This window comes from Schistocerca cancellata, chromosome 5, assembly GCF_023864275.1.
Source record: "Schistocerca cancellata isolate TAMUIC-IGC-003103 chromosome 5, iqSchCanc2.1, whole genome shotgun sequence".
Taxonomy (NCBI): Eukaryota; Metazoa; Arthropoda; class Insecta; order Orthoptera; family Acrididae; genus Schistocerca; species Schistocerca cancellata.
Genome location: NC_064630.1, coordinates 826,004,195 through 826,027,773, shown reverse-complemented (window position 1 = coordinate 826,027,773; position 23,579 = coordinate 826,004,195). Strand labels below are relative to the sequence as shown.

Genomic DNA, 23,579 nt, shown 5'->3' with positions numbered 1-23,579 from the left:
GAATTGGGGAGAAGAGAAGTTTGTGGCACAACTTGAGTAGAAGAAGGTATCGATTGGTAGGACATGTTCTGAAGCATCAAGGGATCACCAATTTAGTACTGGAGGAAAGCGTTGAAGGTAGAAATCGTAGAAGGAGACCAGGAGATGAATACACTAAGCAGATTCAGAAGGATGTAGGCTGCAGTAGGTACTGGGAGATGAAGCTGCTTGCACAGGATAGAGTAGCATGGAAAGCTGCATCAAACCAGTCTGTGGACCGAAGACCACAACAACAACTTGGAAGGTTATTGTGAACATATATTCCTGTGAGTGAAGCAAGTTGTGATTTAAAAGAACAGAAACGAAGCAGTCAAACAGCTCCAATGGAAAATCATCTCAGTATTCAAAGCAATAAACAGCACCTGATACTGAATGCCAGTATGCTGAAAGGAGCGAGGCAAGTACCCCAGTGGGAAAGACTGTCATATAGGCAAACTCTCTCATGCTAACTTATCATATTTCAATAAAATTCTTTAGGAGATAAGAGCAGGCAAGATGCATTTATCTTACACTGATATCTCAGCACCAGCTAAATACGATGTAGATCCCACTGAAGTTAAGGCTTTTAAATCAGTGTCTATTAACTATAAGACAAAACCTCAAGCTGGATCCCATGTACCAGTTTGTGCTGTTACATTTCAAAAAATAATAAGTGTATTTGTAGCGATTTGAGAATTTCCGCATAAATTCTAGAACCACTCGTCATCCTACCGTTTCAAACACATGATATTTAAAAAGTAAGTGTGAGAGAATGTACATTCTGCGCGACACACGTTTCCGTGTGCAGGCTGAAAAGGAGTCACGAGCACTAGGTAGACGCGACAGTCAAACGGCATCGACAAGTGTTTGCTGCTCATGCCACATAAGCCGTATTGGAAGAACATAGAGTGTTTACGTATGTGGTGTTTTATATCATTGACTATTGTAATGAGAAAAAAGAAGAACAGTTGAAACACAGTTAATTAAAATTCACGTACTGGACTTGCTAGACATGAGACACGTTCATAGGTTACGAGTCGTTCTTAAGCCATCTCATTTATAAATGTAATTGAAGCATTTCTAAAGCTCGAAATATGAGTGAAATACGAGAAGACAGAGATATTTACATGTGAAATACAAGAATGTTATTCTGCATAATCCAATACATCATTAATTGGTTAAAACATAAAGTTTGTATATTTACTCTACACATTCTATCATCTAAAGCATTAGAACATGGCAACCAGTGAAAAGGACTTGAAGAAACGGGAATTTTGAGAGGAAATCCAAGCAGAAGATATGATGTGTTGCCATAGCAACCAGGTATAACAAGACAAGAGAACTGTTTCGCATAACTGGATTAAGTCCAAAAATTAAATTAAAAAATTTGGGAATGCAACACGGTGAAAGACTTAAGAAAGTAATAACGTTAAAAGAACAGAAAGAAGACCTTGGCGTATTAGACTAAGAAGAGATACGACGAGAATAATTCAACTAAGAAGATCCGGTGTGGGGAGTATCCAGCTCTCACATGCATCGCAGGCACGGAGACAACATCCGACACCACTGGCACCAGCTGCTGATAACCGGTGCCGATTCTACAAAAGCTCACCGACGCCGATGCGGAGACCAGCAACCGATGCCACCAGCACCAGCTACAGTTCACAGGTGCTGATTCCACACTTGCTCACCGGCGCAGCCTAAAACTCTATGCCAGGTGAGCGAAAAACAATAATTGTTCAAGTATAAAGTTGAAGAAATTGTTCACTAGAGTCTATTAGTGTAGTTACTATGCTCAGTTTTTTAATGATTACAAGATCTAGAATTGGTAAAACCATGGAAAACATACAACCAGCTGAAGAGACTTCTGCACCAGCACTGGCTATGAGAATTAATAAAGAGGGACCTGATTGGTGTGAGTTAGCAAATCTCATCAAAGCTCAGAGTTTACAATTAGATGCACAAAGTAAAGAATTAGGCTTAATGAATGTCCAAAATGCTTCTTTAAGAGAGGAAGTAGGTCTTAAATTAGACTCAGTAAATACTCAATTAAATGATATAATAAATGACCAGGGTACTTCTCTGAGAAATGAAATAAGTGCAACTTTAAGTGAAAAACTTGATGCAAGAGTGCTAATTTAAGTAGAGAAATAGACACATTGAATACTCAAATAATTAATTTGGTGTTCGGAATGCAACTTTAGGTTCAAATGGCTCTGAGCACTATGGGACTTAACATCTGAGGTCATCAGTCACCTAGAACTTAGAACTACTTAAACCTAACTAACCTAAGGACATCACACACATCCATGCCGTAGGCAGGATTCGACCCTGCGACCGTAGCGGTCACGGGGTTCCAGACTGAAGCGCCTAGAACCGCTCGGCCACACTGGCCGGCGAACTTTAGGATTGTTAAGTACTAAAGTAGATGAACAAAGTAAGGATTTTAGTAATTTATGTGAAGGAATGGGAAAGACTGAATTTGACGCTTTAACTACTTATGTAGAAAATCTTAAAATAGATTTGAAAGGTGAATTAACTAGTTCTTTAAGCAATCATGTAAATCAACTGTTCACTGACTTTAATCAGAGACAGAATGAAACTTTAAATATTCAAATGACAAATATAGGTTTGTTGAACATCAGAGTAGACGCTCGAAGCAAAGAATCTAGTAATCAATGCGAAGGCACGGTTGCTTTGGAAACTGAATTTGACGTCAAATATAATAATATAGACTCAAAACCTATTGAAAACTTAGAATCTTTAAAAGATGTGTACAATAATGAACACAATAATGTAAGACAAGGTTTAAGTACTTCGAAAGAGACTGTAGATCAGGCTAAGGAATTAATGTTGATTATTCAATCGCAAATTACAGGTGTCAGTACACGAGTTGTCAATACACGAGTAAATAATGTAGGACAGAATTTCAAAGAGAATAATTCCAACTTTGATATTACAAATGTATGTAGTTTGACAGAACCATCTGAAGAAGTGATGGATCGAAGAGTTCCCGCGAGAGCAACCTCTGGAAATGTTTAGACTATTGCTTCTTCCAAACTTAATAATACCAGCAAGGTTATAGACAACTTGTGGAAAGATTCAAACTTATCCAGGATAGAGTAGAACATAGAATAACTTCACCTAATGTCATGTTGCCTAGTGAAGTGGTGATTATTCTGCAATGGGAAAAATGTCCAATAAAATGTAAAGAGAAGTAATGGTCTGCACTTGCTCAAGTGAAGTTAATATCAGATCCATGGGAACTGGGTGGGGTCACATCTATCCCCCAGGGACGTTAAAATTCTGTGGAGTGGGCAGAGTGACGACTGTCGGATCCCAAGTTATTTTCAGTGTTTCTTCGAAAATACTTTTCCGGCACCGAATTCCCTTCAAATCTTAAAATATTCTGTAGTCTATTACTGAATTCTTAACCTGTCCTACAATTTTAGTATTTAACAAAATGGATATGACCATAATGTAAAGACTGGCATAAGAGAATCACGGATAAACAGTGATCTCTAGACATGAAATGAAACGAGTAGAATATTATATTTATGGATAATGCAATATAATGTAACGAATAAGACAACTATTTTACCATAGTGTATAATTTTCTATTTTGTACAAAATATTTTATACCTTTTATGAGATATGATATTGCCACATAGAAGAAGTTGTAATTAGATGAATGACAAACACTAACTTCACTTAACGAACGTTTATTCAGCACTTGCAAGAGCGTGGAGCGCACTGTCACTGGCCACAACACATACAGTATACATACACCTACAGAACATTCCAGTACAATGATTCTTGACATTTGTGGATACTTCTAGAATGTACTTGAACTGAATACAGAAATTAAAATTGTACAGTCCGGGTGAGTTTTGAACTCACGACCCTCCATGCAACAGTTTAGTATCATACCCACTCACCACGGTGCTACTCAGCCTCTACTGCGACATTGCTCCCTCCTTAAGAGAACAGCGTCTCGGTGTTACGGTCACCTTGTCTGGGAAGGAGTCATCGGTCCCGCATACTCGGACTGCTGATGACTTATGCTCACCCTGGTAGTGATCTTCTTAGAACTTCTTTTGTCACTACATTCTTTGTCACCTTTCCGCTTGTTGCAGGTCACTGGAGCTTTGAATTTACCCTGGGTTGCAGGATCCTTATAGGGCTTCATTTGAAGGACGTAGACAGTATCTCTGCTCTTTCGTCGTCTTGTGTCAGGGTCGAAATCTTCAACTTCATAAGTAACATCAGACAACTGTCTTACAACCGTATAAGGTCCAAAGTAGTGCCTGAGGAACCTCTCAGAAAGACCAATCTTCCAAACACGAGTGAAGATCCAGACAAGGTCACCAGGCTGGTAGACGACAGGGCAGTGGCTCACGTCATACCCTCGGTGATCGTTTTCTTGAACCTGCAGCGTGCCGAGTCGAGCTAACTACCGAGCTTCCTCAGCTCTGGTTAACAACTCGCCGATGTAGTCGTCATCCGTGTCAACCGGGATGTAACGGAAACACAGTGCCCATCATCGTATGCCCCCCACGCCCATGCACCAGGAAAAATGGTGCAAATCCTGTGGTGTCTTGTTGGGCAGTAATGTAGGCAAACGTCACAAAAGGTAGCACCTCATCCCAGTTGCTCTGCTGAACATTGATAGCATGTCGGCCAAGGTCTTATTAAGGTGTTCAGTAAGCCCGTTTGGTTTGTGGATGGTAGGCAGTCGTCATGTGATGGGTAATATTGCAACGACGGCTTACCTGTTACAAGATTTGATTGAAAAACTTTCCCTCGATCCATAATTAACAACCCTGGGGCACCGTGTTTTAATACAATGTCTTCCACAATGAATTTGGCTACCTCGGATGCTTCGGCTGTTTTCACGGCTTTTGTAATGGCATAGCGTGTTAGATAATCAGTGCAAATAATAATCCATCTATTGCCACTAGCAGACATTGGAAATCATCCGAGGAGGTCAATCCCAACATGCCGGAAAGGCGTTTCAGCTGGTGGAATTGGTATGAGTCAGACAGGTTGTTTCTGAGGAACTGCCTTTCTCCTCTGGCACTGTCGACAGTGCGAAACGAAGTGACGAGCACTCCTAAATAAACCATGCCAGAAAAAGCTCTTGTGGATTCTAATAAATCTTAATAAATCCTAAATGTCTGGTCTCAGGTGTGTCATGGAGTTTCTGTAGAGCATCTAAGCGCATGTGTTCAGGGATCAGTGGTAGCAACCTCTTTCCCAACGGATCAAAGTTTTTCTTCCAAAGTACTCCATTAACCACCTTAAATTATCCTTTCACATCCTCTGACCGATTTAAGGCATACATAATTTGAGACATCTTGGCGTCCTTTTTCTGCTCAGGAGAGAGCAGTCGTGCATTAGCAAAGGCACTCACGTAGGTCATCTGCTGCCACAGACCGTTAATGACAAATTTCATCGCACTGTCCTAACGGATACATTCATCATATGTCCCGTATGGACTCTGTCGTTATTTCACACGGTGTTGCTTGTCTGTTAGCACTGACAACTCTACATAAACACAGCTGCTGTCATTAAGTCATGGTCACCAGCCACTGCAATGGTCATGGGGAGAGGTAATGCTTGAAATCTGGTATTCTCAGCACACACTCGACATTGTGGACGTCAACGATTTTCGAAATGGAATGTCCCCTGAATCTAGCTCCCTGTTCAGTGTCTGTTAATACTTGTCACATGGGAAACTTTTCCTCATGAATCATCCAAGTAAAATTGACAGCTCCATAAATGCACAACCCTTTTACACCTTGTGTAGATGATACACAGCCATCTGTTTGTGTGCATATCAGTACCTCATGACTTTTGTCACCTCAGTTTATTCAAAAAAAAAAAAAAAAAAAAAAAAAAAAAAAAAAAAAAAAAAAAAAAAAAAAATAATGCACATTCTGCTCCTCATTTGGAAAAAAACAGAATTGATAAAGTCTACTCTCTGACTCAGCTATTCTGGTTATTTTTGGTCAGAAATGAAAAATAAATAATCAAATCATCCCTAGACTCATAATGCACAATTCACTTTGAAAATGTCCAAGCCTGTTAAGTACTTGTGTTCTAATTGTCACAGTTTTTTGGATTGTTACTATTATCTAAACTTTTTAACATCTTTTGTCATTTTTAAATTATGTTGATTGGTATAACAAGTGCCATAACAGTTTCGCTAATACATATTTATTATTTATTCAGAAAATTATGAAAACATCAGCAGGGCATATGAGAAAATTTTGTGGAAAGATGAAGAAAGATGCTGGCAAGTACAACACCCCAGAGAAAAAGAAAGAACAGAGAAGAAGAAGAAGAAGAAGAAGAAGGGAAAATATAGAGGCATTCTCCTGTGAAAGCTCTTTAATTGAACATCACAGAAGGAAATCTGAAAGAAAAAGGAAGTACAGGCTTGAATTAAAATGTATACTCATTGATAACGGGTTTGAGATCAGTTAGGATCGTATGAATGTCCTGAGTCGCTTGGCACATCTGCTTCTCGGTTAGAGGATGTGCTTCCTTCCAGCCCCTAAAAACTCAGAAATCACAAGAAAGCTAGCAAACAAGATTTTTTTAGTTGGCAAGAAAACTTCATCTTGTAAACTTATATATTACCCCAACATGAGGTAGTTACCCCTTGAGGGGTAAAATTACACTTTATGGAGGGGGGAGGGGTAAGATCAAGTTCAATTACATTTTAGTCACAAACTTGAATATTTTTAAAAGATCATTGCTGTTGTCACTATTTCATAAGACTGTAAAACTGACTAAATAATACTATTTTTCCCCAAATACTAGCATTAAAATACAACACAATGTGGTAGAGGTTACAGCTTTTGAAATGAGTGTATGAACATATTCCTCACACAGCCCATCCTCTACACTCATACTTTGTACCATGCACCTATGAAAGTAAAATTGAGACACATATCACACATGCTTTAATATCTCATGAAAATGTCTTCTCCAAACTGTAGGTAGTTCCTACAGCAGACCAGATAATTCTTATTCACTTTGCAACCATAAACAAACAAAGAAATTCACACCAGAACACAACAGTATCTTTAGCTATTACACTGCTGAAGAGCCTTCAAATAACATCCTGAAATCTTCCAATTTTTGTTATTTCAGAAGTAAGCACTAGCAACCAAGTTATTTACAAATAGAAAGTAATAGTGCACACATTTTAATTCAGTTGATTTTATCTGTAGGTGCAGGGTATGGAAGAAGCAAGTGCTAAGGAGAAGTGGTGCTAAGGAAGCATTTTTTGTAACAAGCCTCTATCAGCAATGTGAATGGTCAGCTTTCTTTTCTGATGTGGTGTTAGAGGCGGCACTCACAATGCACTAAATATGCTCAAAACACATAACTTTTTCACAAGTTATGAAATCAGCAGGCAAACATATGGCATAAAGAGTGTCAAATCTATTGTGACCAGCAACTGTGAAAGACTTAGCTTGCAGAAACATTATATGAACATGACAGTAAGGGAAGCTCTCTTTTTTTTTTTTTTTTTAATTCAGATATTCTTACCAAGATTCCAAAGGAAAATAGAAAATACCTTCAACAGGTATTTTACAAACTAAAGTGGGCAACTAATCAGTAAGATTACTCCAAGTAACCAAAATACACAGCATCACCACTTAAGATCAACTGCTTTGCTGCCTCATTCTATCTGTACCCAATAAATGAAGAAGAAATCCTGACCATCATAAAACCTTAAAAACAAGACAGTCCTCAGGAGTAGATACTATACCTGATAAATAATAAAAAGATGTAGTGAACACATTGTAAAACCACTAACATATTTATGCAACAGTTCACTGGCATCATGGACTTTCCCTTCTTATCTAAAAATTGCAAAACTGAATCCAATCTACAAAAAAGGAAACACAGAAGAAGTTGGCAACTATGTATGCCAATTGCCCCATTGTCTGGCTTCTCACAAATTCTAGAGAAATTCTTCCACAAAAGACTTACAGCCTTTATGGGAAAATATCAAATCCTATCCACAGCACAAAATAGATTTAGGAAGAACCGCACAATCAACAGTGCTATCAATGAATTCCTAAGCGAAATTTACCAGAAAGTGGACAGAAAGTTGCTGTAGCACTGACTGCCTAAAAAGTGTGTATTATGCAAGTGTCGACTCAATGCTGGGGAGCTTTTTTCAAGACCCTCAAGCTATTTAGAATCCAAAAAATAATCAAACACAGAAAATCTTGCAAACCACTCTTCAGGAAACAGTAAATTCTCCCACTTCCATGCCTTCATATACATGAAACCATAGTATTCGTACAGCAGCAGTATGCGACTAAAAATCCCACACTCAACCTCAAAAATGAAGATATACACACTCACAACACGAGGCAAAAAATGGATCTCCACATGTATCATACAAAAACTAAGCTCTGCCAAAACCAAGTTCTGCACCTTGGAAAAAAAGATATTCAGGAAACTACCAAGTAACATACAATCAATAAACAACACAGCAGGGTTCAAAGCTGCAGTAAAGCCCTATCTAACTGATCACTGCTTCTACAGTTTGAAGGAGTAGTTTGATAAATAATAATGTGCTAGTCTGAATAATAATATACCAGTCTTATCCACTAAAACCACTAATTAAATACAAATAATGTACCAATAATAACTAGTGTAATTTTAAGGTATCAGACGATAAAATGATAGAAACAGTATTGTGTTAAACAATGTCCAGAATCTTATGTATATTCTATGTACAACAATGTCTCTTCGAGGGAAATACGGAAGCGTCCGATCCCGCCCGTCTGCTTTGACACATGACGTCACAAATATGGCGGAAACGACCATAAACCACGATTCCAATATGGCGCATATAAAGTTGTTAAGTACACATTATGAGGACGAAAATACATCAAAAAAACAAACACACACACACACACACACACACACACACACACACACACACACACACTCCACAAAAAGCCTAATGACACTAACGGGACAAGTGCGAGAAATAGGGTTTTTTTGGGTGGGGACAAACTAAATATAAACAAATTTAGACACCCACCCCCATACAAAACCACGCAAAACGACGAAAGCAACCGACATCACAAAACTCCCCAAATACCACTAAACACAATATCATCTGAAATCGGACACTTCCCTTGACCTATATAGCTCAACAGCAGCGCCCGATCCCATAAATTATATAGCTCAAAAACATCTCCCGATACCAATACCAATATTCACAGCAACACATTGGGATCGAACACTTCCCTTGACCTGTTATCCACATACAGCCGTCCCTGGTCCGAGACGCCGGAACTTTAAGTAAGCCTAATTTCTTCACGACATACTGAACACTTCACGATTTCATCCAAAAATCCGAATAGTTGAAGAAATTTTATTAGAGACATCATAGCCGACAACCGAGAACTGTTGACCCTGTTAGTCATATCCATACCTACCAACAACATAAAAAAGCAATTTACCAAAATTCACACACGACGCGACACTCGCAAACTAAACCAAAAACATCACCTAACACACCACCAGAGAGCACCACCGATCGCATCAAAACGACACCTACAAACACGCCACTCTCAAACTAAATTCCGCGCCGTCGTGACGTCACACCCCACAACAGCCTTACGTCACAGGTCAAAGCCGACGGGTGGGATCGGACGCTTTGGTCGACCCTCATCGAGAAATAAATAAATAACTTGAACTTCCTCATTACAAAAAAAGTGTAGTTTCCTCAGTACTCATACTGATCTTGAGTCTTGTTTGCTTTGACTCTGAAAGAGAAACATGCATGATAAGTGAAACTACCAAGTGCATCATAACTTTGCACATACTAATTGATGGGAAGTTTGATATAGGCCTATGTGAAATACTTCCCATAGCACAATGGACCAAGCAGGAGTGTTACCTTAAACAAATTACTGTTAGCGGAACTACTGATGAAGCTGTCACTGAGCTTCAGTCTCAACTGAAGAAATTCGAAGAGCATGTGTTGTTAAGACAATGCAATAAGCAACATTCAAGGGGTTAAAGAATCAGTGATGATGAAGTGATATTGCAAAAAAAACTATGCTATTTGGACACAAGATGACAATAATAATTTTAAAGTCATTTAGCCATTAGGGCACCAACATATAATGCCACAAATACAGTACAATTTAATTGATAATTTAAAAGAGACAACAGGCTGATTATTACCACTGCAGTACAATATTACAGCTGATAAATTGTTTTATATCATAGAAAGAATGGCCAATTAGTCATGCAGCATTTGCTTGAATGCTTGTTCTGGTAAATCTTGTATAATTTGTGGAAGCTTATTAAATATTTGGTGCCTCATGTGATCGTAGCTGAGATACAAAGTGCCCATATGAGCCATACACAGATTACAGTCCTCACTGTTTGTGTTTGGTTGCAAAGAGCTCTACAGTTGTGAGTGATTAACTATGTCATGAAAAGTATTCAATTTGTGTTTGTTTGAACGTGAAACTTAAATAAAAGGTTCCAAATTTGACCTCAGTTAGAATTTTTTCTGATGATTGCACAGCTTAATTTAAGAGGTTCTGAGATTAGTAACGAAGAACCGTATCATGGTGACCCGCAGACACATTGACCTAATCCCCAAAAAGTTACAGGTTCAGAACTAGCCATGGGAAAGATCATGTCACAGACGCCTATTTTGCTAGAGTTTTATACTGCAAGAAGGAAATTGAGCAAATACAGATATACCACAACTGCATAGAAATACACATTACATGTATGAGATCTGCAGGGGTCTCAGCCAAGTGTTCGAAGCTGATAAGAAGTATGTATCTTAAACTGAGTTGGAACATGCTTACCATTTTCTCAAACCCATACATCAAACATTTAAGGAACATCTTATATTATGCATTTTCAGGAAGTTCAGACACTCCATTTTTCAAGCCGACGGCCTTTTTAAAGTGAAATGATTGGGTACTCACATTTTTAAAGTAATACTGTACTGAAATTTATAAGTAAGAAAACTTTCCTACTTGTTTACTTAAATAGGAAATGAGATCTAAATATGTTAACTACTGATTCAATTATACATTGATATAACAAAATTAACATTAACTTAACACAGAGATCCGCCTCCACACAATTCTCACGTTTTACAGCTTCTTGTCCCACCCACAACAGTCACTGACTGCAATTTTCATAAGTAACTACAACGCAATATTGATAACATCAAGAGAGAAATGTTTCATTGCATTCAATTCAGTGTTTATCAAAACATGCTGTATAATTCACGGTGTTCTTGTAAACATTAGTGGCCATTCAATGCTATCTCAATTTGCACTCACTCATGACAAACTTCTGACATTTAGATTTAAAGGCAGAGCAAAGCAACTATTCATACAGTCATCACTCAATCTTTAATTTATTGCTATTCAAGGACTTTGTTACAATATCTTTTGACCATTGTAAGACATAGTGCAACAGTCCCACATTTCCCTTTTGCAAGCAAATGTGGCATTATCTACACTGCATCAGTGTACTGACTTATCACTGTTGTAAGCTTCTCACTCATCATGGGGGATGCTCACTCAGGTTTCCATACGGACTGAAGGCAGGACACGGAAACATGCACATTCACGGGCCTCGATCACCACATGCCAACCATAATGGTGCAGTGGAAAACTACGTTTTCATTGCATTTGGAGAAAATTGTGAATGACCAAAAGAACATTGTACAGAAGGAATCAAAAAATGAGGCAGTATATTTTTTAACACTAAATAAATATTCAGGAGGGTGGAGTTTATTCTGTCCAGCCATCATTATTTAGATTTTCTGTAGCTTTCCTAAATAAATTCACTCAAATGTCTTCAACAAAGCCTCAGCCAACAACATGTCTGACTCTCATAAACATATGTACACATTGTGTGTGTATGTACATGAAAGATATTTAGTTTCACAGTATTATGACAAGTCCTACAGGGTAGCTAATCAAACTTGTAAAAAGAAAGAAAAAAATAAATAAAGCTCCCTGAGAATTCCAGATACTATGGGGAGGGAGGGAGATGGTATCATAAGAAGCTCGTGACAAATTAGTGGGAGGATTCAGGACGGGGAGGGGGATGGGGGAGGGGGGCAGATAACACCGAAATAATGACTTTTCTTTCATCTCAGTTAGGCTATATGTATATAAGCAACAGTTAATTTATATGGTACAATATTCATATAATTCACGTGCTCTGAAATATTATGTACGCTACTTTTAAAATTTGTAATTTAGGGAACTCAGTGACACTAAATTTCCATTTTACATTAAAAACAGACTTCCCTAAGATTTTATGAAATTCCCTAATTTTACCAGGTAAAATGTAATTCCCTGAGGCTTCCAGGTTTTCGAAAAGAATTGCCACCCTGTTCTATAGGCCTATCATAGTGATAAGATCTCTTGATGAATACATAAACAGCCTATTCCTTGTTTATTGCCTTGTGCACTGTTAGACCCCAGCATAATTCACCAGCACTCAGCCTCGCACCAAAGATTTGTTACTGTTCAAGAAAGTGTTGTTGCAGACTTAACATAGAGGAATTCAGAGTAACTTGCAGCGAATTTTTGATTGATGTCATGAATGGATACTTTCTTCAAAAAAGGACAAAATTCAGTTCATGCGGATCTGCTGGAGAAACTTTCCGGGTAATTTTCACCACAGTATTAACATTATGTAGCTTCACTGGCCTCATCTGTTACACTAAATACCTACACATAACATTGAGAAATGAAGCAAAATGTGATGAGCACATAAGTTTGATGTAGCAAAGATGAGTGGCTGGATACAGTTTGCTGAGTGGGCATAGTATTAACACATATCTACCAGTTATCCTTGAACATATTCAGCCAACACGAGTGAAATGTGTACCTTGTCATCCGTGTTTAAAATCTAAGGTCTTCCTAAAGGTGTCATATACTTCATAATGTTGACAGACTTTATCTTGTACCAATTTAATGTGGTATACGTCACACTCAGCATGAGGCAGCTGGTTACCAAGAATCTATGTACCCCAGGATTCTAGGGATAAGTTCTGCCGGCGGATAGAATATTACATCACCTTTCGAGCGTACGCCCATGACAAAATAATTTTGGTACGGATGCATGCCCATTAAATGACGAAATAAACAAAACCACGGCTTAATTTATCACGTTACACTTACAAAAGTAGTGGATTAAATTTCTTTCAGTGATTTGGAATCCAAACTGTCAAACTAATTCACTTTTCTCTCCATTTAAATGTTTCAAGAACTAGTGAAATCGTTCGTCGTAAGACAATAACAAAGACCAAACATTGTTTAACTTTGTATCTCGACGTGCCAAATACGGAGATACTTATGGAATATTTAAAGACAGCGCAGTTTCGTTATACAACGTGTTTCCTAAGACAAGACAATGTATATTGACAATAACATAACAAAGTGAAGCTGACACATTTCTAACATACACATACACTAATTTTATACAAATACTATCGAACAGAATGTGCTTTAATGAAATTAAGTAGATCTTACCTCAGAATGAGATACGCAACATCAAAACATTTAATCACGAGAACAATCAAGTTAAACTGCAATTTCATTTACATTATCGCAAATTCGCGCGGTTATTTTGAGTCTTGAGAAGTTAGAAACTCTGGTCAAAGTCTACGTTGCTTTCGTGTAGCAATGACATAATTTATTATCATTAATTATTATTATTAATATTATGATTATTTAGCTCTGAGCGGGAATGTGTTAGCTATAAACATATTTTTTCGGTTACATATGGTTATTCACAGCATAATTACACACAATGAAAATCTATGGAAGAAAGCTCTCTGGAGTCATGTATCGCGAACAATATAGCGTGGAGGGACACACACACGCTCAATAATATTGTCAAACTTCCAATATATTGACCGCCTGAAGGCGTGTATTGAGTTATTGTCAATACTGGAAATATTAAGGAGCATGTTGATGGACCGCAAAATATTCGCAGTATTGTCAATACATAATGGACGTGCGAAACCAAGTATTGACGTTTTGACAATATTTTCCATTCAGATGTTGACAGTGCTTCCAGAACCAGCCACGCAGCGTTAATGTTCACTATTTACGTTTCCATACGCCGTCATGTAAATCACACCTCACATTCGATGTTTAAGGAGCCTTTTAACCTAAAAATTTTTTAATAGGCCTACGCAAGGGTAATCATACTACGTACCGCTTTTGGATGGTTAATGGAGGATTTCCTATGATACTGCTCACTTCATTAATTTGAGAATATAGTACAGATTGGAGTATTACATAGCAATCAGCAGTTTGGAAAAATGCTCCCTTTTCGAAAAATAGTAATATATAGGGTGAGTCAGGAGGAAAGGTACGTGTTTTGAAGGTGATAGTATTAATGATTCTGAACAAAAAACTTGATGTGGACATATGTCCTACTCCGAATGGTTTCCGAGATAGAACACTTTTAATGTACATTTTTATTTATTTCCTGTATTATTCATTGCCATTGTTTACAACGTAGCACAGTAGGACCACAGTGGTAGTACAGAGGAAGTTGGACGGACATTTTGATACAGGAAGTTTGTGGGCAATCAAGTCGGAAAACTACCTGTAACTGGCCTACAAAAAGTACCTAAGCTACAGCTCACGCGCGAGATTTTCAGTATTCCCGCAATCTCTTCGCGCAAACTGTTAGTCCTACACAAAAAATAAATAGAGCCTTTTTTGTACCAAATTTAATTTAGTTTAATTTTCGTTGGAGTGTGGGGTTTTCGAATTATCAAAGAAAAACGTACGAAAGTGATATTAAACGTCTTATATCTCGGAAGCCACTCGTAATAGGGCATATGCACATAAAAAGTTTTTTGTTCAGCATCATTTATACTACCGGGTCTCAAAGCACCTACCTTTCCTCTTGACTCACCCTGTGTATGATAACTGGTAAGAGATCTGTGAAATGATATAAAAAAGTAACAATTGTGGTTCTTTTCCTTAAATGATGTATTCTAAGCGCCTGTTCTTCCTGGCAAATTGGTTAATTACATCGTCAATAGGACAATCAATGTCAGGGTGAGCGTTCAACAGAGCTAAGGCATTAAGTCGTTCCTCCCTCACTGTCCACATCAGCCACGTCTTTGTACGCCACAATGTTGCAAAACTTCTTTCTACCGTAGCAGCAGTTGCAGGTAGACAAGCTAATACTTTGTACAGCGTGTGCAAAGTAGGATAGTCAGATGCAGGTAAAACACAACGCTTGCATAGCAGAATCACGATGATTAAGGAAGTTTATGATCGTTTGCTTTTATTGAAGAATCTCTCACATCAGTCTCTTTTTAATCGCAAAGAGTGATTCTTCTTCAATGAACGGTAGTTCAGTTAAGTACTGATCCAATTTATGTGCCAGGTCATTACCGTCATGTTTCAGTAATTGTGAGGTCAAAAGTATGTTGAATTTTAAATGATAAATATTTTCTTCAGCAAAACATTCTCTCATGTCAGTCGTAACATGGTCCAGTCTTGGAATAAAAACAGTTCTTTTCCAATATGTCATAGTATCATCATTATGATCGCAGTTTTCCCTGCATCTTTATCTGCCTGTAGGACAAGGAACACTCGTCTCCACGTCTAACACTTCCACAACTGCCTTCGCCTCTTCAACAATACGAGCGAAGTGGCTATCAGCATTAGCTCTCATGCCGTCGTACACCTTGAGCGTCGAATATAATTTTGCTTTTGCCATCGCGACAGCCAAGCTAGGGTCTTGTAACATTTTGCTGACTGGATATGTTATGCTCATAATGTCACTCAGTGTGAACAGATTAATAATAAATTCGCAATTAGAGCTCGAAGGAGAATATTGGTTTTGGCAGGCGTTGTTCTATCCCTCCAACACCGTATTTCTTTAAGAACTTTTCAAACTGTTCCGAGATCAGCTGCGAATTGAATAACAGTATCATGTCGCTCAACCCCTCTCGTTTGACAATGTGACTGCAGCGAGTGTTTTAGGTGACTCTTCAATGTTGCGAACCGCTTGCTAGACGCTGTAAAGAACGTTACTACTTCTTCAATAGTACCAAGCCAGTTACTCACACTTGTAATTTTGTAGCTGCGAGAGACAGCGAGGTTGAGCTGATGACTTCGACACGGTGCTACTTGAGCGTTGATAGCTTTCTTTTTTATTGTAGCCACAGCTCCTTTCAATTCTGACATATTAACTTAGCCTATTCCCACACAGTTCTCCAGTGACAGAGAGTCATAGTACCTAACACACTGCTCAAAACAATTAGGTGATCAGGTGAGATATCATACACAATAGACATATGGTAACGTATTTTATTCAGATACCGGTTACAGTTGCAATTTGTGTGTGATACAGTACCATATTTTGCTGTCTCAACTCTTTACTTGAGGTTTACATGGCGTTTACGTACAGTGAGGCACCATGGGGCTACATAATAGTGAAACAGTCAACACGTTGCCCTATGGTGTGTGACCACCTCAGGCGGCCAGTATAGTTGCACACCCGTGTGGCATGGGCAGTATCAGGTTATCAATCAGCTCTCGAAGGATATTTGGCCATTCTTCCGTGAGTGCAGTATCCAGCTCTGCAACCGTTGTGGGAGGTGCTGGTCAGACTGCAATGCGTCTGCCAAGTGCAGCCCAGGCATGCTCAATCGCGTTTAAGTCCATTGAACAAGCTCGCCATTCCATTCGTTCAATTGCATCAACTTCAAGTATGTTGTCCACCAATGAAGATCTGTGGGGACGAGCATTATCGTCCACCAGAAGGAATCCATCTCCTATGGCACCAGCATGGGGCACAACAAAATGTCGAAGGATCTCGTCTCTATACCCCTGAGCAGTCAAAGCACCATTCCGCCTATACTGCCCACACCATTCGTCCACCACCATGATGTGGTGATGTTTCCTGCACATAAGCAGGATTGCTCCGAGTTCCAAGTTCTCTCCAGATGAGGGAACGATGATTGTCTGGCTGAACACAAAATAATGACTGATCTGTGAACAGTACCTGAGGCCATGCATTACGACTCCAATCCTGATGTTCCTCTGCCCAGTTTCTGCCGGCTGAACGATTTCGTGGTTTTAATGGGACACACACCACAGGTTTCCGTGCATAGAGGCCACATTCCTGAAGGCGACTTCAGGCTGTTTGTGTTGATATTGCGCGTCCTGTTGGCGCCTGGAGGGTTCGTTGCAGCTGAGTTGCATTCAGCCTCCTGCCTCCATTGGCTGTCAACCTGAGATGACGGTCATCTCTTGCTAAAGTGACCCGTGGACGACCTAGGCCTTGCCTTCTTTTAACGGTTCCTGTTGCCTGAAATTGCCTTACACTTTGAGACACTCCAATAGCTGCAACCACCTCACTCTGCATGTGTTCAAATGTTCAAACGTGTGTGAATTCCTAATGGACCAAACTGCTTAGGTCATCGGTCCTTAGACTTACACACTACTTAAGGGGTTCCGGAAAGGCTCAAAATCATGAAAAGTTCAATTTTTACTTTTTTGCGTTTTCTGAATCTTCAGACTATTACCTTTTAATAGATATATAATTTATTCAATTCCGAAGACTACAACTATTTTTAAATTTTTTTTGAAATGTGTTCTACAGGGGCGTGACCCACTGTGGCGCTGTTAAACTGCTGTCAAATGGTGTTATTATTAACGTCCGTGTTCATCAGGTACATTTTAGTGATGTGAGATAAAGTATGTGTTGTGGCTAACCTATTTTCAGAGACTTAGCAGCACCTGAACTGTTGAAAAAGTGTATTCACGGAAAAACTCAAAACCCCAATGAAAGTGTAAATAGTGTTATATGGTCGAGAATCCCCAAGACTGTATTTGTTGGAATAGAAACACTTCACTTTGGTGTGTATGATGCCGTTGCGACTTACAATGATGGCAACATTGTAAGGTGCAAGGTATTTAGAAATATGGGAATGAAGATAGGTTCTAACATGGTACGAGCGATGCTTGCTTTAGACAAGGAACGCCTTCGGGCTGCAGACAGGGCTGTAAAGAGTCTAGAAATACAAGCAAGAGTAAACAGGAGGAGGAACAAGAGGAAGCTGGAGGAGGAGTTTGCAGAGGATGAAGATAATCCATCCTATGGACCTGGAATGCACTAAAAAGTTAATCCAATCTTTGTCGCTCGATTCCCAAAACTTTTATTTTCTCATACTAATTACATGTTTTCTAAGGATCTTCCAAACATATTTGTTTCAAACTTTCAGTAAATGTTACACAGTACCTTCTGCATAATTTAACACAGCCTTTTTCCAAAAAACTGTATATTTTTGAATATATAAATAAAAAATGGCAAAAAAATGTTGTGAATTTTCATTACAATTGAAAAAAATCATCTTTAATAACTGAACTAAAATTTTGTAAAATCCCGGTGTTAAGTTGTAGCCCATATTCCAATAAATAATCTGTAAAAAGTTCAACTTCCTACCTCAAATACTTTGTGAGGAAAGATGTAATTTATAAGCGTTATTTCAACATTGCAAGTATAGGGCGTTCCGAAGCCCCTTAAACTAACTTATGCTAAGAACAACAGACCGAGAGAGGACTCGAACCTCGGGCGAGAGGGGCCGCGCAGTCCGTGACGTGGCGCCTCAAACCACGGGGCGACTGGCGAGGCCCTCGTCTGTCCCGCTTCCAACCGTCCTATGGCTCTCCAAGTCATAGCTTCAGGTAAATCTCGCTGTCCTTTCATTGCACTACCAGATCACTACAATATCTGAACCCAACTGCTTGTGTAATTTGCTTCATACAGTGAATGCAAGTCAACACCAACCTCCTCTGCAAGCAACTTCCCGTTATTACCACTCTCTCGGTGACCGTAATGTTGTTGTCTCCACTCTGTAGAACCAACTGAAAGATGTCGAACCATTTTAGTTCATTCTGCCGACGACAATGCTCCAGAACCTAGATATCTCAACCGATCCCCTAATTGTTTTGACCAATTGAAAAGCGTCGGCGCCCATCATGTTTATAATTAAAGGAGATAATTGCTTTTACAATCAGTCATTAGTTTATTGCAATATATGAAGTGTGATGGAAGTGAATTATTGTGTCATTAAGCATCAGTAAAGGGCTATAATTCTTCTCTTTGCAAATTTGGTACACTTTGTGCATAAAAGGAATTATTCTGATGCGTTCCCAGCCGGGAAGCGCCTATGTCGGCATGCTTCACAGAGGGCAGCCCCCAGAGGATTAGCTGCATACATAAACACGCTGCCAAGGGAAGCCGTGGACATTCGCACGTGTGCCCGAGGCAGCGGAAACTACAAACTTAGAATAAAAAACAGCTTTGTCACAATTCTGGGTAACACGGACAGAGCGGCGAGTTGAGTAGCAACAGCACGACTCGGGTGTCCAAGAATCTCAGGTGGCCCGGGGAATTTTGGCCGTTTCCCGCGAGCAGAACACCTGGGAACGTGGCGGAAATACTCAGAGGGAGAAGTCTTGGTTTATCTGTATATTCTGTCTCACACAGAGTATCGCTCTCTTTTCCTCGTGGAATGCGACGGCAAGGATGGAGGAAATTTTGACAGGGACCTCTTCATTGGCAAGAATCTAATGTTTGCTTTGAAAAATAGTACGAGCTACGTAATTTGCGGAAGGGCGGAGACAAGACGCTGGAGGGGAGCGGCTCTCTCTCTCCAGGTGCGAGGAGTGCACTAGTATTGGGCATTCTCGAATATTGCTTCTGAGGAGGCAGGAGTTCACTCTTGACTGCTTCCGGTAAGTCGCAAGGATTCTCTTATCGCTTGTCATGAGACGATGCACTTTGCATTGGTCGCAAACAGCGTAGAGAGCAAAGTTTGTTAGATCCAAGTAGGCGAGCTTTACTCACTGTATGCGTTATCAAGAGCTTAACTCAGGATCAGATTTTGATTTACTACATGTCCGATGACGGCAGTGCTGTTAGAACAGTTTTGAGCTTTGTTTAATGAAGTTTCATGTAGGTTTGTACTAGCAGATGGACGCACACCGTCATCCAGTAATGATAGCTACCAGTAGCAGGTTTCGGTCACTATTTACAACTACGACGCCAGCAGTCTTGATGCAGCCGCACGCAATCAGCCGACTCCACTGCCACGCCGACCGCGCTATGAACATGGCAATACAGAAAACGCCCGCTTTCCTAGCTGCGCATTGTTATTTCGCTTTCTTCAATTTCTTTGCAATGTGTTAGATGCCCATAAAGACGTAAGGCACAGTATTCACCAGTTGCCCGCTAAGAGAGTCATATGTTCAGCTGTTTCTTTTTTTTTTAATTTTATTTTATTCCTTCCTCATTTATTACACCAGGTCAATCCATCTCGTATAATTTATTTACATGTTAAATTACAATGTAGCCATACAATGCTCATGTTAAAAGTTACCTTATATAATTCACTTGTTGTGAGCTCTTGGCGCCAATTCAGTTCTATTTGTTGTTTTTTATATACTTTCTACAGTATCTAGCGACCCAATTTTTTTATTTTTGTTTAGCGTTATTTGAATAATTTGTGAGTGATTGTTAAATGAATTTGATAAAATTTCAATAATTATTGCATATGAAGTTCGATGCAGTTTCACTGAATAAACCACTTATATGTTGAACAGCACTGCTTGCATTTCATTTATAGAATTCAAATAAAATTCTCATCTGTTTCTCCCTCCCACACGAGGTATCTTGCATATAAATGTACGACCCTGCCAGGATACGAAATTACGTGGTTCCCTTGTGAAGCAGTCGGATTGGTGTTATCCACAAATTGTTTGTTTTTACGTGAGTTTTCATTCATTCTAAAGAAATTAATTCATCGACAACGGTGAATGACTGCCACTCTATTAATCTTTTATATTCTCTTTAGCTAGCGCAGTGTACTAACTGTAAAATCTTCTCTTTCAGCTTGGACTATTATAGGTTCTGTCCTACAATAGGTTGCTTTCCACCGTTGAGGTTGTAAGTTGTTTCGCTGTGTGCAAATCAGGCAACTTCTGTATATCCGAGATAGGTTTTGTTTTGTCTTTTGGGGGTAAATTCCTGCGGAAACTAGTCAATGTTCACTAGGAGCAAGGCTAAACTTCTGGCTAATAAAGTAACAAATTCTCCTTTCGAGATTTCAGAAACGGGCGACGTAAATGAAATCATATTAATAGGTCAGGAGTCGCTAACGACGGCTGAGCTCGAACGAATGAAAAATCCAAACTTACAAAACACGGATCGACATCTCGGCCCCGATAGGCGCTCCGCAACTTCAGAATGAAGACGTTGAAACGGAGGCCCCACAACACGTTAAGGCTGTCGTTAATTTTGTGAAGTACGAGGAAGACGACAGCGAGGACGAAAGCGATAGGGCAGTGTCGCCACATCACCACATAGGTGTCCAATTAGACAATCGTGGTACAGCGCCAGAAAAAAAAACAGGAGCAGATAAATTTATGATGCTGTTGAAATGTATGCAGGAAAACAAAGGTGAACTAACAAGTCAAATAAAAAAAAATAAAAAAAATAAAAAAAACGAAATAAGGAATGTGAGAGAAGGCATAGAAGGTCAAATGAAGGAAAATAACGAAAGTGTAGGAAAGCTTAGAAAACATGAAGAAGGATCTGGAAGGTCGGTTAAACAATTCCACTAAGGAGATTAAGGACTCTCATGTATAACAAACTGCCAGGGGAAATTGAGCAGGTCGATGGTCAGACTACGAATAATGAGGCAAAGATCTCTAAATTAGCAGCATCCGTAGAGCAACTACGGGTATTGCAGGCGGAGGTAACTAAGACCGTCAAGGGCATGAAAGAGTGTGCACAAAAAATAGAAGAAATCGAGAAAAACTTAGAGAAAAGAATAAAAGACGTGACGGTCAAGCTCAAAGAGGGTCAATCGAAACGGAGCTGCAGCGCCTGCAGAAGGAGTCAAATTTGGCGACTGAGGCGGCTGCTGAAGCGACGACAGAAGTGCGCGAGCGCTGAACCACGGAAACCGCGCGGGAACTGATTAGTAAACAACTTAGCGAGAAGCTGCAGGAGATTGCAAGTCGTTCGAGCAGCGAGCAGAACATCAGTTTGCACCCTGCGCCGCCAAGCAGGCAAGAATTAGCCGATAGCAACGGTGATATTAGGCGAACTGTCGGCGAAATGGCTAATCTGGTTATTGCAAGCCAAACGTGCAACACGCCACAAGGAAAGGAAACCATTGTAGACAGCCCGAACTCGAATTCGGGAGCGCAAATGTTCACCGACATGGATTACAAACACCTGCTCTCTGTGCAGAATTTTCACCACTATAAAGAGAGTGGAAACGTTCTGCATCCCCAGGCCTTTTTACAGCAATTTGAAGCGCCAATGCAAGCAAATTGGCCCAACAAATTTAAGGTATCTTTTATTTGCGGATTTCTAGGGGGTAGCGTAACCGAGCGAATGCGTGGCGTCGCAGATAATTGCACCTCCTATGAGGAATTCAAGGAGATCTTCTTGGGCACTTATTGGTCAAAGGCGACCCAAGAAGCTATCAGGCAGGAGATTATTCTCTGTAAAGACTTTGAGAACTCGGGATTCACAAGCCCGGCCAAGTTCTTCGAGGTTCTAATTAAAAAGAATGTCTTCCTCGATGCACCATGTACTGGTACCGGGCTCATCCGTTATTGCTGTATGAAACTGCCATTGAATTACCAACAGTCGCTGATAGGACGATGCGGTAGTGTTACTGAGGAGTTTAAAAAGCTTCTCAGAGAATTAGAGTTTGCATTAGAGAGAGAGAGATAGGCAGAAACCGCAGAAGGCAACAAGTACAGGCGAACGGTCAGGCTGAGCAAACGGAAAGAGAGCAGCGCATGGACCGTAGGCTGACAATAACAACATGTATGGATCAAAGGACTCGGTGTACTTGCTGAGAATGTAATTTTAACTGGTGATGTAACCTTGTACTATAATTATTAATAAAGTGTGATCTGTAGCGTCAGCCATCAACCGGCCAGCGTACATCGCGAACCGGGGCCTCAAGGATGCAACAGTTTGAAAAAAATCTAAAACATAGTGGCGCACTGCCCGCTGGGCGCCTAACGAGTCGGTGACGCAACCCGCCCGACTTGGCTCGGCGCTAGGCCGGCGCACCAGCAAGCGCGCGCTCCTGTAATAACAGCTAGAGCGCGCGTACGGGATAGCGCTCGCCTGCTGGTGCCTGTAGAGTCTTAGTCCCTTATCAGCTGCGTAAAGCCGTCGGCACACGGACCGTGCATCCGAACGTTGAGCGTTGAGCGTGCCGAGTTTCTGACGTCATAGCGTGGAATAGCACGCTCGGGAGTCTTTCCTGACGAGCAGAGCAATATCTGGCATGTCAGATATTCTGAGCGTGCGTCTGAGCGTTGACCAATGAGATGGCACAACGCCACCTACGTCACAAGCACGCCGTCTCCCTTCAGTACAGAGTTGTGAAGCGCCATATTGGCATTCATTTCAAGCCTATATGTATATATGCCGTTTCTGAGCACCAGCAA

At 40.0% G+C, this 23,579-nt stretch overlaps 1 protein-coding gene across 3 annotated transcripts in view; it reads right to left on the bottom strand.

Annotated features, from left to right (window-relative positions):
• LOC126188122 (protein nessun dorma-like) overlaps nucleotides 1–13,728 on the bottom strand; it is a 232,789-nt gene extending 219,061 nt beyond the window's left edge. For 2 of the 3 annotated variants that reach the window (XM_049929593.1, XM_049929594.1), the window contains exon 1: nucleotides 13,590–13,728. The gene's annotated coding sequence lies outside the window, so the exon portion shown is untranslated. The remainder of the gene's footprint in view (nucleotides 1–13,589) is intronic. The other variant, XM_049929595.1, reaches the window with a different exon arrangement.
• Nucleotides 13,729–23,579: the final 9,851 nt, after the last annotated feature.